Raw genomic sequence first — 18,869 nt, 5'->3', positions numbered from 1 at the left:
ACTTCAGAAACCTGAATATTCAGGATATTCTGTTGTTCTTAACCCGCTGTGGTAAAGAGCTATAGGCTCTCTTTCGCTTTATGCGTTATTACAGTGCCCTTTTCAGGGCGCTGTTTGAACCCATTGTGGTACGCTTGTGCGTTAGTACCCTCTTCCAGGGTATTTTTCCTATTTCCCTACCTGTCCCTATCCCCATCCGAATCCTTTTTCCTTCCTTTTCCCTCAGGTAGATGATGAAATAGGCTGTTATTTTGGCGATGGCACAAATGTCCCAAATGGAGGATAACGTGCCTCTGGAGCCGGCCTTCTGATACCTGATACCTGATACCTGCCGAACTACCGCACACTACTGACTGCTTGGCGTCCCGTCGTCGGAGCCCCGCAGTGAGAAGGGGAAAGAAAATCGCAAAAATCTAGCAAAGCGAGCGCGCGAAACTTTGCTGCTGCCGAACTACCGCACACTACTGACTGCTTGGCGTCCCGTCGTCGGAGCCCCGCAGTGAGAAGGGGAAAGAAAATCGCAAAAATCTAGCAAAGCGAGCGCGCGAAACTTTGCTGCTGCCGAACTACCGCACACTACTGACTGCTTGGCGTCCCGTCGTCGGAGCCCCGCAGAGGGAAGAGGAAAAAAAAAATCGCAAAAATCTAGCAAAGCGAGCGCGCGAAACTTTGCTGCTGCCGAACTACCGCACACTACTGACTGCTTGGCGTCCCGTCGTCGGAGCCCCGCAGAGGGAAGAGGAAAAAAAATCGCAAAAATCTAGCAAAGCGAGCGCGCGAAACTTTGCTGCTGCCGAACTACCGCACACTACTGACTGCTTGGCGTCCCGTCGTCGGAGCCCCGCAGAGGGAAGAGGAAAAAAAATCGCAAAAATCTAGCAAAGCGAGCGCGCGAAACTTTGCTGCTGCCGAACTACCGCACACTACTGACTGCTTGGCGTCCCGTCGTCGGAGCCCCGCAGTGAGAAGGGGAAAGAAAATCGCAAAAATCTAGCAAAGCGAGCGCGCGAAACTTTGCTGCTGCCGAACTACCGCACACTACTGACTGCTTGGCGTCCCGTCGTCGGAGCCCCGCAGTGAGAAGGGGAAAGAAAATCGCAAAAATCTAGCAAAGCGAGCGCGCGAAGCTTTGCTGCTGCCGAACTACCGCACACTACTGACTGCTTGGCGTCCCGTCGTCGGAGCCCCGCTGTGAGAAGGGGAAAGAAAATCGCAAAAATCTAGCAAAGCGAGCGCGCGAAACTTTGCTGCTGCCGAACTACCGCACACTACTGACTGCTTGGCGTCCCGTCGTCGGAGCCCCGCAGTGAGAAGGGGAAAGAAAATCGCAAAAATCTAGCAAAGCGAGCGCGCGAAACTTTGCTGCTGCCGAACTACCGCACACTACTGACTGCTTGGCGTCCCGTCGTCGGAGCCCCGCAGTGAGAAGGGGAAAGAAAATCGCAAAAATCTAGCAAAGCGAGCGCGCGAAACTTTGCTGCTGCCGAACTACCGCACACTACTGACTGCTTGGCGTCTCGTCGTCGGAGCCCCGCAGTGAAAAGGGGAAAGAAAATCGCAAAAATCTAGCAAAGCGAGCGCGCGAAACTTTGCTGCTGCCGAACTACCGCACACTACTGACTGCTTGGCGTCCCGTCGTCGGAGCCCCGCAGAGGGAAGAGGAACAAAAAAAATCGCAAAAATCTAGCAAAGCGAGCGCGCGAAACTTTGCTGCTGCCGAACTACCGCACACTACTGACTGCTTGGCGTCCCGTCGTCGGAGCCCCGCTGTGAGAAGGGGAAAGAAAATCGCAAAAATCTAGCAAAGCGAGCGCGCGAAACTTTGCTGCTGCCGAACTACCGCACACTACTGACTGCTTGGCGTCCCGTCGTCGGAGCCCCGCTGTGAGAAGGGGAAAGAAAATCGCAAAAATCTAGCAAAGCGAGCGCGCGAAACTTTGCTGCTGCCGAACTACCGCACACTACTGACTGCTTGGCGTCCCGTCGTCGGAGCCCCGCAGTGAGAAGGGGAAAGAAAATCGCAAAAATCTAGCAAAGCGAGCGCGCGAAACTTTGCTGCTGCCGAACTACCGCACACTACTGACTGCTTGGCGTCTCGTCGTCGGAGCCCCGCAGTGAAAAGGGGAAAGAAAATCGCAAAAATCTAGCAAAGCGAGCGCGCGAAACTTTGCTGCTGCCGAACTACCGCACACTACTGACTGCTTGGCGTCCCGTCGTCGGAGCCCCGCAGAGGGAAGAGGAACAAAAAAAATCGCAAAAATCTAGCAAAGCGAGCGCGCGAAACTTTGCTGCTGCCGAACTACCGCACACTACTGACTGCTTGGCGTCCCGTCGTCGGAGCCCCGCAGAGGGAAGAGGAAAAAAAATCGCAAAAATCTAGCAAAGCGAGCGCGCGAAACTTTGCTGCTGCCGAACTACCGCACACTACTGACTGCTTGGCGTCCCGTCGTCGGAGCCCCGCAGAGGGAAGAGGAAAAAAAATCGCAAAAATCTAGCAAAGCGAGCGCGCGAAACTTTGCTGCTGCCGAACTACCGCACACTACTGACTGCTTGGCGTCCCGTCGTCGGAGCCCCGCAGTGAGAAGGGGAAAGAAAATCGCAAAAATCTAGCAAAGCGAGCGCGCGAAACTTTGCTGCTGCCGAACTACCGCACACTACTGACTGCTTGGCGTCCCGTCGTCGGAGCCCCGCAGTGAGAAGGGGAAAGAAAATCGCAAAAATCTAGCAAAGCGAGCGCGCGAAGCTTTGCTGCTGCCGAACTACCGCACACTACTGACTGCTTGGCGTCCCGTCGTCGGAGCCCCGCAGAGGGCAGAGGAAGAAAAAAAAAATCGCAAAAATCTAGCAAAGCGAGCGCGCGAAACTTTGCTGCTGCCGAACTACCGCACACTACTGACTGCTTGGCGTCCCGTCGTCGGAGCCCCGCAGTGAGAAGGGGAAAGAAAATCGCAAAAATCTAGCAAAGCGAGCGCGCGAAACTTTGCTGCTGCCGAACTACCGCACACTACTGACTGCTTGGCGTCCCGTCGTCGGAGCCCCGCAGAGGGAAGAGGAAAAAAAAATCGCAAAAATCTAGCAAAGCGAGCGCGCGAAACTTTGCTGCTGCCGAACTACCGCACACTACTTACTGCTTGGCGTCCCGTCGTCGGAGCCCCGCAGAGGGAAGAAAAAAAAATCGCAAGAATCTAGCAAAGCGAGCGCGCGAAACTTTGCTGCTGCCGAACTACCGCACACTACTGACTGCTTGGCGTCCCGTCGTCGGAGCCCCGCAGAGGGAAGAGGAAAAAAAAATCGCAAAAATCTAGCAAAGCGAGCGCGCGAAACTTTGCTGCTGCCGAACTACCGCACACTACTGACTGCTTGGCGTCCCGTCGTCGGAGCCCCGCAGAGGGAAGAGGAAAAAAAAATCGCAAAAATCTAGCAAAGCGAGCGCGCGAAACTTTGCTGCTGCCGAACTACCGCACACTACTTACTGCTTGGCGTCCCGTCGTCGGAGCCCCGCAGAGGGAAGAGGAAAAAAAATCGCAAAAATCTAGCAAAGCGAGCGCGCGAAACTTTGCTGCTGCCGAACTACCGCACACTACTGACTGCTTGGCGTCCCGTCGTCGGAGCCCCGCAGAGGGAAGAGGAAAAAAAAATCGCAAAAATCTAGCAAAGCGAGCGCGCGAAACTTTGCTGCTGCCGAACTACCGCACACTACTGACTGCTTGGCGTCCCGTCGTCGGAGCCCCGCAGTGAAAAGGGGAAAGAAAATCGCAAAAATCTAGCAAAGCGAGCGCGCGAAACTTTGCTGCTGCCGAACTACCGCACACTACTGACTGCTTGGCGTCCCGTCGTCGGAGCCCCGCAGAGGGAAGAGGAAAAAAAATCGCAAAAGTCTAGCAAAGCGAGCGCGCGAAACTTTGCTGCTGCCGAACTACCGCACACTACTGACTGCTTGGCGTCCCGTCGTCGGAGCCCCGCAGAGGGAAGAGGAAAAAAAAAATCGCAAGAATCTAGCAAAGCGAGCGCGCGAAACTTTGCTGCTGCCGAACTACCGCACACTACTGACTGCTTGGCGTCCCGTCGTCGGAGCCCCGCAGTGAGAAGGGGAAAGAAAATCGCAAAAATCTAGCAAAGCGAGCGCGCGAAACTTTGCTGCTGCCGAACTACCGCACACTACTGACTGTTTGGCGTCCCGTCGTCGGAGCCCCGCAGTGAGAAGGGGAAAGAAAATCGCAAAAATCTAGCAAAGCGAGCGCGCGAACTTTGCTGCTGCCGAACTACCGCACACTACTGACTGCTTGGCGTCCCGTCGTCGGAGCCCCGCAGTGAAAAGGGGAAAGAAAATCGCAAAAATCTAGCAAAGCGAGCGCGCGAAACTTTGCTGCTGCCGAACTACCGCACACTACTGACTGCTTGGCGTCCCGTCGTCGGAGCCCCGCAGAGGGAAGAGGAAAAAAAATCGCAAAAATCTAGCAAAGCGAGCGCGCGAAACTTTGCTGCTGCCGAACTACCGCACACTACTGACTGCTTGGCGTCCCGTCGTCGGGACCCCGCAGTGAGAAGGGGAAAGAAAATCGCAAAAATCTAGCAAAGCGAGCGCGCGAAACTTTGCTGCTGCCGAACTACCGCACACTACTGACTGCTTGGCGTCCCGTCGTCGGAGCCCCGCAGAGGGAAGAGGAAAAAAATCGCAAAAATCTAGCAAAGCGAGCGCGCGAAACTTTGCTGCTGCCGAACTACCGCACACTACTGACTGCTTGGCGTCCCGTCGTCGGAGCCCCGCAGTGAAAAGGGGAAAGAAAATCGCAAAAATCTAGCAAAGCGAGCGCGCGAAACTTTGCTGCTGCCGAACTACCGCACACTACTGACTGCTTGGCGTCCCGTCGTCGGAGCCCCGCAGAGGGAAGAGGAAAAAAAATCGCAAAAATCTAGCAAAGCGAGCGCGCGAAACTTTGCTGCTGCCGAACTACCGCACACTACTGACTGCTTGGCGTCCCGTCGTCGGAGCCCCGCAGTGAGAAGGGGAAAGAAAATCGCAAAAATCTAGCAAAGCGAGCGCGCGAAACTTTGCTGCTGCCGAACTACCGCACACTACTGACTGCTTGGCGTCCCGTCGTCGGAGCCCCGCAGTGAGAAGGGGAAAGAAAATCGCAAAAATCTAGCAAAGCGAGCGCGCGAAACTTTGCTGCTGCCGAACTACCGCATACTACTGACTGCTTGGCGTCCCGTCGTCGGAGCCCCGCAGTGAAAAGGGGAAAGAAAATCGCAAAAATCTAGCAAAGCGAGCGCGCGAAACTTTGCTGCTGCCGAACTACCGCACACTACTGACTGCTTGGCGTCCCGTCGTCGGAGCCCCGCAGAGGGAAGAGGAAAAAAAATCGCAAAAATCTAGCAAAGCGAGCGCGCGAAACTTTGCTGCTGCCGAACTACCGCACACTACTGACTGCTTGGCGTCCCGTCGTCGGAGCCCCGCAGTGAGAAGGGGAAAGAAAATCGCAAAAATCTAGCAAAGCGAGCGCGCGAAACTTTGCTGCTGCCGAACTACCGCACACTACTGACTGCTTGGCGTCCCGTCGTCGGAGCCCCGCAGAGGGAAGGGGAAAAAAAATCGCAAAAATCTAGCAAAGCGAGCGCGCGAAACTTTGCTGCTGCCGAACTACCGCACACTACTGACTGCTTGGCGTCCCGTCGTCGGAGCCCCGCAGAGGGAAGAGGAAAAAAAAATCGCAAGAATCTAGCAAAGCGAGCGCGCGAAACTTTGCTGCTGCCGAACTACCGCACACTACTGACTGCTTGGCGTCCCGTCGTCGGAGCCCCGCAGAGGGAAGAGGAAAAAAAATCGCAAAAATCTAGCAAAGCGAGCGCGCGAAACTTTGCTGCTGCCGAACTACCGCACACTACTGACTGCTTGGCGTCCCGTCGTCGGAGCCCCGCAGTGAGAAGGGTGGGGGGGGGGGAAGAAAATCGCAAAAATCTAGCAAAGCGAGCGCGCGAAACTTTGCTGCTGCCGAACTACCGCACACTACTGACTGCTTGGCGTCCCGTCGTCGGAGCCCCGCAGTGAGAAGGGGAAAGAAAATCGCAAAAATCTAGCAAAGCGAGCGCGCGAAACTTTGCTGCTGCCGAACTACCGCACACTACTGACTGCTTGGCGTCCCGTCGTCGGAGCCCCGCAGAGGGAAGAGGAAAAATAATCGCAAAAATCTAGCAAAGCGAGCGCGCGAAACTTTGCTGCTGCCGAACTACCGCACACTACTGACTGCTTGGCGTCCCGTCGTCGGAGCCCCGCAGAGGGAAGAGGAAAAAAAATCGCAAAAATCTAGCAAAGCGAGCGCGCGAAACTTTGCTGCTGCCGAACTACCGCACACTACTGACTGCTTGGCGTCCCGTCGTCGGAGCCCCGCAGAGGGAAGAGGAAAAAAAAATCGCAAGAATCTAGCAAAGCGAGCGCGCGAAACTTTGCTGCTAGCGAACTACCGCACACTACTGACTGCTTGGCGTCCCGTCGTCGGAGCCCCGCAGTGAAAAGGGGAAAGAAAATCGCAAAAATCTAGCAAAGCGAGCGCGCGAAACTTTGCTGCTGCCGAACTACCGCACACTACTGACTGCTTGGCGTCCCGTCGTCGGAGCCCCGCAGAGGGAAGAGGAAAAAAAATCGCAAAAATCTAGCAAAGCGAGCGCGCGAAACTTTGCTGCTGCCGAACTACCGCACACTACTGACTGCTTGGCGTCCCGTCGTCGGAGCCCCGCAGTGAGAAGGGGAAAGAAAATCGCAAAAATCTAGCAAAGCGAGCGCGCGAAACTTTGCTGCTGCCGAACTACCGCACACTACTGACTGCTTGGCGTCCCGTCGTCGGAGCCCCGCAGTGAGAAGGGGAAAGAAAATCGCAAAAATCTAGCAAAGCGAGCGCGCGAAACTTTGCTGCTGCCGAACTACCGCATACTACTGACTGCTTGGCGTCCCGTCGTCGGAGCCCCGCAGTGAAAAGGGGAAAGAAAATCGCAAAAATCTAGCAAAGCGAGCGCGCGAAACTTTGCTGCTGCCGAACTACCGCATACTACTGACTGCTTGGCGTCCCGTCGTCGGAGCCCCGCAGTGAAAAGGGGAAAGAAAATCGCAAAAATCTAGCAAAGCGAGCGCGCGAAACTTTGCTGCTGCCGAACTACCGCACACTACTGACTGCTTGGCGTCCCGTCGTCGGAGCCCCGCAGTGAGAAGGGGAAAGAAAATCGCAAAAATCTAGCAAAGCGAGCGCGCGAAACTTTGCTGCTGCCGAACTACCGCATACTACTGACTGCTTGGCGTCCCGTCGTCGGAGCCCCGCAGTGAAAAGGGGAAAGAAAATCGCAAAAATCTAGCAAAGCGAGCGCGCGAAACTTTGCTGCTGCCGAACTACCGCACACTACTGACTGCTTGGCGTCCCGTCGTCGGAGCCCCGCAGTGAGAAGGGGAAAGAAAATCGCAAAAATCTAGCAAAGCGAGCGCGCGAAACTTTGCTGCTGCCGAACTACCGCACACTACTGACTGCTTGGCGTCCCGTCGTCGGAGCCCCGCAGAGGGAAGGGGAAAAAAAATCGCAAAAATCTAGCAAAGCGAGCGCGCGAAACTTTGCTGCTGCCGAACTACCGCACACTACTGACTGCTTGGCGTCCCGTCGTCGGAGCCCCGCAGAGGGAAGAGGAAAAAAAAATCGCAAGAATCTAGCAAAGCGAGCGCGCGAAACTTTGCTGCTGCCGAACTACCGCACACTACTGACTGCTTGGCGTCCCGTCGTCGGAGCCCCGCAGAGGGAAGAGGAAAAAAAATCGCAAAAATCTAGCAAAGCGAGCGCGCGAAACTTTGCTGCTGCCGAACTACCGCACACTACTGACTGCTTGGCGTCCCGTCGTCGGAGCCCCGCAGTGAGAAGGGTGGGGGGGGGGGGAAGAAAATCGCAAAAATCTAGCAAAGCGAGCGCGCGAAACTTTGCTGCTGCCGAACTACCGCACACTACTGACTGCTTGGCGTCCCGTCGTCGGAGCCCCGCAGTGAGAAGGGGAAAGAAAATCGCAAAAATCTAGCAAAGCGAGCGCGCGAAACTTTGCTGCTGCCGAACTACCGCACACTACTGACTGCTTGGCGTCCCGTCGTCGGAGCCCCGCAGAGGGAAGAGGAAAAATAATCGCAAAAATCTAGCAAAGCGAGCGCGCGAAACTTTGCTGCTGCCGAACTACCGCACACTACTGACTGCTTGGCGTCCCGTCGTCGGAGCCCCGCAGAGGGAAGAGGAAAAAAAATCGCAAAAATCTAGCAAAGCGAGCGCGCGAAACTTTGCTGCTGCCGAACTACCGCACACTACTGACTGCTTGGCGTCCCGTCGTCGGAGCCCCGCAGAGGGAAGAGGAAAAAAAAATCGCAAGAATCTAGCAAAGCGAGCGCGCGAAACTTTGCTGCTAGCGAACTACCGCACACTACTGACTGCTTGGCGTCCCGTCGTCGGAGCCCCGCAGAGGGAAGAGGAAAAAAAATCGCAAAAATCTAGCAAAGCGAGCGCGCGAAACTTTGCTGCTGCCGAACTACCGCACACTACTGACTGCTTGGCGTCCCGTCGTCGGAGCCCCGCAGAGGGAAGAGGAAAAAAAAATCGCAAGAATCTAGCAAAGCGAGCGCGCGAAACTTTGCTGCTGCCGAACTACCGCACACTACTGACTGCTTGGCGTCCCGTCGTCGGAGCCCCGCAGTGAGAAGGGGAAAGAAAATCGCAAAAATCTAGCAAAGCGAGCGCGCGAAACTTTGCTGCTGCCGAACTACCGCACACTACTGACTGCTTGGCGTCCCGTCGTCGGAGCCCCGCAGAGGGAAGAGGAAAAATAATCGCAAAAATCTAGCAAAGCGAGCGCGCGAAACTTTGCTGCTGCCGAACTACCGCACACTACTGACTGCTTGGCGTCCCGTCGTCGGAGCCCCGCAGAGGGAAGAGGAAAAAAAATCGCAAAAATCTGGCAAAGCGAGCGCGCGAAATTTTGCTGCTGCCGAACTACCGCACACTACTGACTGCTTGGCGTCCCGTCGTCGGAGCCCCGCAGAGGGAAGAGGAAAAAAAAATCGCAAGAATCTAGCAAAGCGAGCGCGCGAAACTTTGCTGCTAGCGAACTACCGCACACTACTGACTGCTTGGCGTCCCGTCGTCGGAGCCCCGCAGAGGGAAGAGGAAAAAAAATCGCAAAAATCTAGCAAAGCGAGCGCGCGAAACTTTGCTGCTGCCGAACTACCGCACACTACTGACTGCTTGGCGTCCCGTCGTCGGAGCCCCGCAGTGAGAAGGGGGGGGGGGGGAAAGAAAATCGCAAAAATCTAGCAAAGCGAGCGCGCGAAACTTTGCTGCTGCCGAACTACCGCACACTACTGACTGCTTGGCGTCCCGTCGTCGGAGCCCCGCAGAGGGAAGAGGAAAAAAAAATCGCAAGAATCTAGCAAAGCGAGCGCGCGAAACTTTGCTGCTAGCGAACTACCGCACACTACTGACTGCTTGGCGTCCCGTCGTCGGAGCCCCGCAGAGGGAAGAGGAAAAAAAATCGCAAAAATCTAGCAAAGCGAGCGCGCGAAACTTTGCTGCTGCCGAACTACCGCACACTACTGACTGCTTGGCGTCCCGTCGTCGGAGCCCCGCAGAGGGAAGAGGAAAAAAAAATCGCAAGAATCTAGCAAAGCGAGCGCCCGAAACTTTGCTGCTGCCGAACTACCGCACACTACTGACTGCTTGGCGTCCCGTCGTCGGAGCCCCGCAGTGAGAAGGGGAAAGAAAATCGCAAAAATCTAGCAAAGCGAGCGCGCGAAACTTTGCTGCTGCCGAACTACCGCACACTACTGACTGCTTGGCGTCCCGTCGTCGGAGCCCCGCAGAGGGAAGAGGAAAAATAATCGCAAAAATCTAGCAAAGCGAGCGCGCGAAACTTTGCTGCTGCCGAACTACCGCACACTACTGACTGCTTGGCGTCCCGTCGTCGGAGCCCCGCAGAGGGAAGAGGAAAAAAAATCGCAAAAATCTGGCAAAGCGAGCGCGCGAAATTTTGCTGCTGCCGAACTACCGCACACTACTGACTGCTTGGCGTCCCGTCGTCGGAGCCCCGCAGAGGGAAGAGGAAAAAAAATCGCAAAAATCTAGCAAAGCGAGCGCGCGAAACTTTGCTGCTGCCGAACTACCGCACACTACTGACTGCTTGGCGTCCCGTCGTCGGAGCCCCGCAGTGAGAAGGGGGGGGGGGGAAAGAAAATCGCAAAAATCTAGCAAAGCGAGCGCGCGAAACTTTGCTGCTGCCGAACTACCGCACACTACTGACTGCTTGGCGTCCCGTCGTCGGAGCCCCGCAGAGGGAAGAGGAAAAAAAATCGCAAAAATCTAGCAAAGCGAGCGCGCGAAACTTTGGTGCTGCCGAACTACCGCACACTACTGACTGCTTGGCGTCCCGTCGTCGGAGCCCCGCAGTGAGAAGGGGGGGGGGGGGAAAGAAAATCGCAAAAATCTAGCAAAGCGAGCGCGCGAAACTTTGCTGCTGCCGAACTACCGCACACTACTGACTGCTTGGCGTCCCGTCGTCGGAGCCCCGCAGAGGGAAGAGGAAAAAAAAAATCGCAAGAATCTAGCAAAGCGAGCGCGCGAAACTTTGCTGCTGCCGAACTACCGCACACTACTCCAAAATTGGAGAATGAAGTTAATTGTAAGAGAACTCGACATCTTTAAAATATCACGACAATAGGACAGATCGGTGAAGTACTAGATTCGTAGTAATAGCTGAAATTTAGTATGGCGAGAAGGTCAATTCTCCGTTTCTGCAATGAAGTGGTACAAAAAGCGTGGGTACTATGATTCCTTGAATAATTGTATGCTGTTTGAGCAAAACTTTGAGCAACAGTGTTGTTGTTTTCTCCATGTTATTTTCTGAAAGATGTTGGTAAAGATCATTAGATTAGTTCATTTTATTCAATTACCAAAGTGTATTTATAATTTCTGAAACAGTCTATAGGTTCGTATTCATGGCGATGGCACAAATTTCCCTAATGGAGGAGAACGTGCCTCTGAAGCCGACCTACTGATACCTGATACCTGATGTGGTTGAAATGGCTAGTTTGGCATAACCTGGTGTTTCGGTTCCAGAACTAGCCATTTCAATCATGTGTGCAGAGAAAGCCAATAGTCAAACATTCCACCTAGTCGTGCACCTCTTTCAAAAGTTTTATATAATATGTAGAGTATGTTACATACACAAACAAGTTTAAATGTAAAAATGTGAAAAGGCAAGATTTAATTCTTGTCGGTAAGCCTGTGATGGGGATGACGAGATAATTTCCTGGGCATAGGGTAAAATCGTACCTGCAGTGCTGCAGAAAGTTTGAAGTTATTAACTGTGAAAGTGCACATAGAAGATTTAGTAGAGAGACGGGCTTAGTTCTAGTTGGAATGAAACGACACTATACCGTGAAGAAGTAAAAATTTACCATATATATTCTGGATTAAAACTGTTCAGTTTGAATGTTTGAATTGAATAATTTCGAAATATCAAATATTCCGCCTGGATTTACCAGTACACAGATCCGTTTAATTCATTCAACGAGATTACCGACTCTCATCACGACTATTTCCCATGCTGCCGAATTCTACATCCATATATTATTCCAAAATACTCACTATATGTTATATACATAGATAACTGAGAACTCCACATGGAGAGAAATGGAGACCTCTCTGACGAACGGGATCAATTCTGTTCGGTTCAATTGCTTCCTGTGTACACAAGCTTCCTTCTCCGTTCCCTTTCCCACCAGAGTTCCCAGAAATGATACACCTTCTTTCCATAACAGTCGTCAGTTCGAGACTGCTTTGCAGTTCTATATACATATAGATACATTCATACACCCAGCATAATCATCTTTCTACATATCAGCACGTTTTTGAATATGCGATTATGCACCTCTTCCAGTCCCTTCGTGGCTCGACGTACCATGCTGTTGCTGAGCCCTTTCCTCCAGCTGTGTGTATCGTGGAGCAATGGTAGCCTCCCATGCGAGAAGCGTTTAGCGCAAAGTTCAATTTAGAATTACGAGTTGAAATTCATTCAGCTCACTTGCCTTGCTTGAGAGTCGTACGTATGACGATGATGATAATGATGACGTTGATGATGACAGGCATTAGTGATGGGGAAAATGGAGATGCACTTACTTTATTCTGCAACCGGAAGTTGATATCGTTCTCTGGTAGTTTGCTGAAGTAAGTACAAATCACATGTAGGTTTGCTTCGAACATTATGTGTTGCAATATAAGAAATTGCAGATCGATCTCTTTACCAGTAGCTTCGTCCTACAAAAAATCATATAATAAAATATCTGCAAGCCAATGGAAGGAAAATTGTAATTGTCTAAAGGTCCCGTTAGACGTGACAAATATTTGGCTAAACAAGCCCAACAAATGACCAACACAACGTGAATCATAGCAACCTTGGATGGATGTCGGACTTCAATGGCAAATATTTGTCATAATGACAAACAGTCTAATGGCAGCTTAATAAATGTTTTGTAGATGTGTGAGGAAAGCTGAAGAATAGTAGGCCGAAACGCGTAACATATAAAACGCTGTTTTGATACAACCTGTCACCGAGAAAAGCCAATGCAAATTATCAAATTATTATTATAAACATTGCTTGATTTGAGATGTTGATGTTGAGATGTTGATACGTCATTTTGAATAAGTATCCGAGAATGCTGAACGCTAGCTCATCCTAATATTGGACGATTCTCGCTAATTGTTGAACGGTTCAAGCTTTGTTCTTGATTGATGACGTATAACCCAACATATACCTATTATTGACCTGTTTTTATTTTGGCCGCCAAACTCAACACATATATGTTTTAAAACTCGTTAAGGTACACTGCAACTGCAACTGCAACTTGCCATTGTCATGGCTTGGAGCGCAAAAAATAGTAAGCGTATTAAAAGCGTATTAAAAAACTAAGTCAGAGCTTTCATGAAGTTTGTTGGGTCAAGAGGGTTTTCAAGAAGCTCCCAGAGAACCCATAAAAAGGGGATTAGAAGAGACTTAAGGGGGTTGTTTCAGGGGATTTCAGAAGCCTATTAAGGGCGTACCATTAGGTTTCGTTTGCATTTTTGTGGGATTACGGGGATTTCAGGGGCATTCATTAATATCAACGATATTTTAGGGACATTTCAAGGGGCTTTAGGGGCAATTCAAGGCATTTCAGAGAGTTTTAGGGGGTTTGAGGGAGTTTTCGTTGTAAGGACATTCCGAATAGTTTAAGGACAGACTTGTTAGAATCCCAAAATGGCCGCCACAATAGCTGACTTTGGCACCTACTCACGATTTCAAGGGCACAAATCTCTTCGTAAACAAAACCAGCACACCTGATCTTCTTATTTTAAGCTTATTACAAATGAGCAAGAACAAAATAATAAAATACACTGTTGTGTGAAGCTAGCTTCTTGAAATTTGTGCGTTCTGATGCACTATTGAAACGGGATTTCAAGACGTTTGTCCTTGAGGAGCGTTTTATGGAATGAGAAAAAATAAATAAATGGGACCCTAGATTGGACCAGGCCTTCACAGTTTTTGACCTAAGATTGCATGGAGATCTTTCGTTGTTCAATTAATATGCGTTTCGATGTTTGTATTCGATTCGTTGTTTTGAAACCGGCAATTATTGGGACATAAGAGACTGTGGGAATAAATTATTTTAAGATAACTAAGTATTTTATGAATATAATATACCGTACCATCCCGCCGGAAATTCTCTCAAGAGATTCCTTCTGTAGTCCCCTCTGGGTATTCTTCCCAAGCAACACGACTTGTTTCAAAGCCAGTACCAGCAACATCAGTGCAATTTATTCACTGTTCAAATTAAGGACAACAGAACACAATTGCTTCTTCTTTGAAACGCAAAAAGCGCAAATTTTAAATCGTTATGCAACTTGTGCTAGGGGGAATGATAAAAAAAATGAAAAAATATATTCAGACTCGAACCATGGACACCAGGAGTATTAACCACTACACAAGAAGCTCTGTGAAGGATTTGCTGCTCAATGCACCATAAAAGCCACTGAAGTTACGCGTTACTTCATTGTTCCGTCTTTGCCACAAGTTAGAAAGCTGTCAAAATTAAAAGACGCGCAAGTTTTCCGCAACACATTTGGAACCTAATCTGAACAAACAAACCAGAGTAAGATGTTTCATGTGTGTTACACAGCACATTTAATGCTAGCTGACTGTATTAGCACTTGTGAGGAATATGTAAGCTCCGCCTCCATAAATCGATGTTAAATACGATGTTATTTGTAATTCCTATGAAATAAAGCTGCAACTTAACGACATTCGGAGTTTAAATGCAACGCAACTGACAAGATGGAAGTTGCGTGCGCTTTTATTGTAACTCTTTTAGACCAAAGCATAGAAAACCACATTTTGGATGATGTTGCAGGTGCTGCTTGGGTTCCTGGAGTTCTCTCAGGAGTTCTCTCTGGGGATCTCTCCAGGATTTTACAATGGAAATTCCTGCTGGAATACCTTCTGATGATATCCATGCAAGTGCTATCAGAGAATTTCTGCAAGCATTCCGTCTGAGGATTCCTCCAGGAGTTCCCTCAAAAATTACTATGACACTTCCAGGCAAGGATCGGTATATTCGCCTCACTTCATTCATATTCACTCCTCTTTGCTGAAGCGAATCGAGAAAGATGCAGCAAACGGATCGTCGTGATCAAACACGGAACCCCATCACTAGTGGGAAGCGATGAGCCATCTGCTTGACATGAATATTCGTTGCCATTCGTCGCAGTTTGGATCGCAAGCGAATGAATGAATGGCGAATGGTGAAGAATACTGGTGAGCGATCGAAGCGGCTATTATCATAAGTAGAAGATAATTTCTGCATGTAATGCATTCATTTTTACTGTATTGTCGCTGAAAAGCTAGATTAGCAAAGAAAATAATTCGAAAACATCAATAATTCGTATGCACAATATCAATCGCATCACTCATGAATCGCATTCGCTTGCGATGCGAATGTGGACGAATGAATAATTTCCAAGTGTGGCTTCCCACCGTTCGCCGGAGTTTGCTGTCGTCGCTGACAAGCACACACACGAACTCAAGCGACAACCGTTCGCTGCTGACTGTCTTCGAATGGGGAAGAAGATGAAAAGTGGAAATCAGGAACCCTGCTTCCAGGGTCCCAAACCCCTGTTCTTTTTTCTCATATCATAACCCGAAGAAGTGTTGAACGGTGTAGTATTTGTATTATAGGGTTTTGCTGGAAAGGGAGTTGCATGGGGTGTTTAAGGCGTCACAACCACACGCTGGTGGGCGCTGACACTTAAATCCGTGTGTAACGCTTCTGATACGACTGAACGCTGAAAATTCTCTGAAACCTCCTGAAATGCCCCCGAAATATCCCTAAAATCTCTACGGACCGCATGTAACTCACCTGAGACCTTCCGAAACCATTAAAAACACCGGCGTAACGCCTCTGAAACCCGCCAAGAATCCTCTTTAACTTCCTGAACTGATTTCGAAATCCAGCTAAAACACCCTTTGATCCTATGTAACACCCCAGTGACCCCTGAAGTACCCTTAAGCCCCATGAAACCCCAGGAACTCCTTGAGATCTTCTATGACATCATTGAGACCCCTTTGAACACCCTTAAGACCTTTCTGTGCCGCCTTAAACGCCCCTGAGATCCCCTGATACCTCTTGGAACCCCCTGAAATGCCCTGAGACCCACTGGAACCCATCTTAAACCACCTGTGGCCCCTTACATTACCCTTAAGGGCCTCGGAGCCCTCTGATACGCCCCTGAGGACCCCTGAAGCACCATTGAGACCCCCTGGAACTACCTAAAGCCTCCAGCGACACCACTCAGAGTCCCTTGAATGCCCCTAACACCTTGGTATCTCTTGAAACACCTTCGGATTCTCTTGAAACACCTCAGAGATCTTTTGGTATACCACTGAAACCCCTTGGGGCCTACAAAAGTTTAAAGTGAATAATTTTTCTTCAGAAAATCTTCCAAAAATAATTTGGAAATTTGTTCACGAACCTTAACGGATTCTTTCAAAAAATATTTTGAAAATGTTCTTCAAGGATTCATTCAAAAATTTTACAATGATCTAATGATCTAATGATGTAAAAAAAACATATAATTCAGGGCTCCTTTTGAAAATCCATTATAATATCTTCCGTTTTTTTGTTGTAGAAATGATTTTAAAAATTCATTTTGAATTTTTTTAGGTCGTCTTGTATCAAAGTGTTTCAAACATTTTTTTGAAGATTATTCGGAGAATATTAAAGTAATGTAATTCAATAAAAATATCGTCTAGTGTTCTTCTAGCGGAGTTTTTACGGAAACGCATTTGGAGATTTTTCCAGAAATCCCATTTGAAAATCTTTCTGATATTCATTCTGAATTTATCAGAAGTCTTTTTGTAGTGAAACTCTCATGCTCTAATCAGAATTCCTTCAGACTTTGTCCTTGAGACTTCTTTTAAAATACTTCAGAGAATCCTTAAAAGTTCATCCACATTATTTTCTTGGAATACCTTTAAAAATTTATTTGGTGAAATTTCTAGAGGGTAGCAGTGGACTACATCATCGCATATGATGTTGAATAGGATGTAAAAGTGGAGGCGATATGCGTACACTTTACACGCGGTTAAATGGAAGCATCTACGCATATGGGCTCCACTTCAGCGTCCTATTTTGCATCATATGCGGCTTCGTGTTGGATGGGTAAAGTGTCAATTTCAACATCCAAATAGGCATCGCAGCCTAATTTAAAGACTTTTAATATGTAGATCTAACTCCCCAGGCCCACTTTTTTACGCCAGTGAGAAATTCTTCCATGGATTTCTTCTCATTCAAGATTTTCCTCCGATATATTCTTCTGGAACTCCCTTAGAAAGTCTTCCATGGATTAGTTTCAAAATTGAAGCAAAGATTCTTTGAGAAAATCCTAGATGGATTCTTTAAAGACTGATTGCGCCAGAAATTCATCTATGATTTTCTTCAGCAATTTCTAAGGTCTCTTCAGGTTAACATTCCATTAGGTTTTCCCAAAATTGCACATGGTCAAAAACTTGGTGGCTCACCCTGCAAACGATAGCTAAGGGTGTTAGAAACAAACTTTTGTATGACGGCAACTTTCAGAAATGACGTTTGGAGGTCGCCCCGGTGATATTTTTGAAAAATGGTCATTTTTCATAATAAATTTCATACAAATATTTTTTACCGTACAAAAATTGGCAATACCCACTATTTTTATATTTTTTGCAGCTTGATATGGATCTAAACTTACTAAAATTTGTCATTTTTTTATATACTGTGCCTTTTACCCATCATAAAACGTATCTGAACTTATTGCTAATTTAAAACAATTTCCATAAAAAAAAAAACCGAAATTTTATGAGGAAAAACTTTGCCGAAGACAGCGTTGCGTTTTTTCTATCCGTTTAGGAGTTATTCACGATTTACTATTCAGTGAAATTTTTAGGTATTCAAAAAAATCACAGAAAAACTGCCCAAAAACACATACAAAGTAAAAAATCACGTATGTTCAACAAGTTTTTGTTTTGAGTGTGTTTAGGAATTATGGTGGCAGCATTTATTGAATTTTTGTTTCCGTTGACGAATCCATTTTCTTTGATACAGAAAGGTACCTACTAGCGAGAAGCTTTATCATTAGGTACCATTTTGAGATGCCTCAGTAGGGCATTTTTAACGGTTATATACTGACAATGGTTTATACGAGCATAATACACAATCAAACGCACGGCACATTTTCTATACCATTTAGAAGGTGATACATTCCGCAAAACATGCTGATTTTATTGTTCAATGATGTTGTTCTAATCGTTCAAAGACATGAATAAAACGTTTTAGTAGTCCCTATCATTTTAATCATCATAAAGGACGATAAAAATGACGTCACTTGTTTATGTCCAAAACTGTTGTTTACCAATAATAGCCTACCTTGTCTTATTGTATGCCGTGTATGTGTTATGGTAATCAAATTGTTCTAACCTCGGATAACATTACGTTAACACACTGGTTCATCTCATCCCACCCGTTTCAATTTGCCTCGGTGTATCTTATTTTCGGTGTTGATAAAATAGTTCAAGTCAGTAAATGTCAAAAAAGACATGCTGTTTTTTAGAATGTCTTGAATTGGTATACATATTGGTATTTTTACGTAAGATGTTCGCAATCGCGATTTGAATTTTGTATGGAGCAACGTATTCGCCTTTATTCACTTTGCCACTGTTTCCTGGGCTGTTTCACTGGTCCAGGACTCATACGTCTTCGTGTAGAAAAATAATTGAGAATATTGACAGGAATGTAAGATAAACGCAAAAATATATTTATCATTTTGTGGAAAATATCTTCAAAAAATCAAAAGGCAGTACGAAGCTTGTCAATAAAGCTAGCTTTTTTTAAAATCTTTGCTAGTTAATTTCTATATGGAGGGATTGAATGACAAAAAATCAAAATCAATCAATGATGTCACCATAATTCCATAACACAATCAGGACAAAGACTTGTTGATCATACGTGATTTTTTACTTTGTATGTGTTTTTGGGCAGTTTTTCTGTGACATTTTTAGAAAAATACCTAAAAATTCAAATTTCACCAAATAGCAAATTGTGAATAACTCTAAAACGGATAGAAAAAACGCCATGCTATCTTCGGCAAAATTTTTCCTCATAAAATTTCCGGTCTTTTTATGGAAATTGTTTTAAATTAGCATAAGGTTCAGATACTTTTTATGATGGGAAAATACGCAATATATCAAAAAATGACAAATTCTAGTAAATACAAAAAAATAATATCAAAAAGTTACCTGCA

This window comes from Aedes albopictus, chromosome 2, assembly GCF_035046485.1.
Source record: "Aedes albopictus strain Foshan chromosome 2, AalbF5, whole genome shotgun sequence".
Taxonomy (NCBI): Eukaryota; Metazoa; Arthropoda; class Insecta; order Diptera; family Culicidae; genus Aedes; species Aedes albopictus.
The sequence above is the reverse complement of the archived record's forward strand: the minus strand, read 5'-3'. Positions refer to the sequence as shown.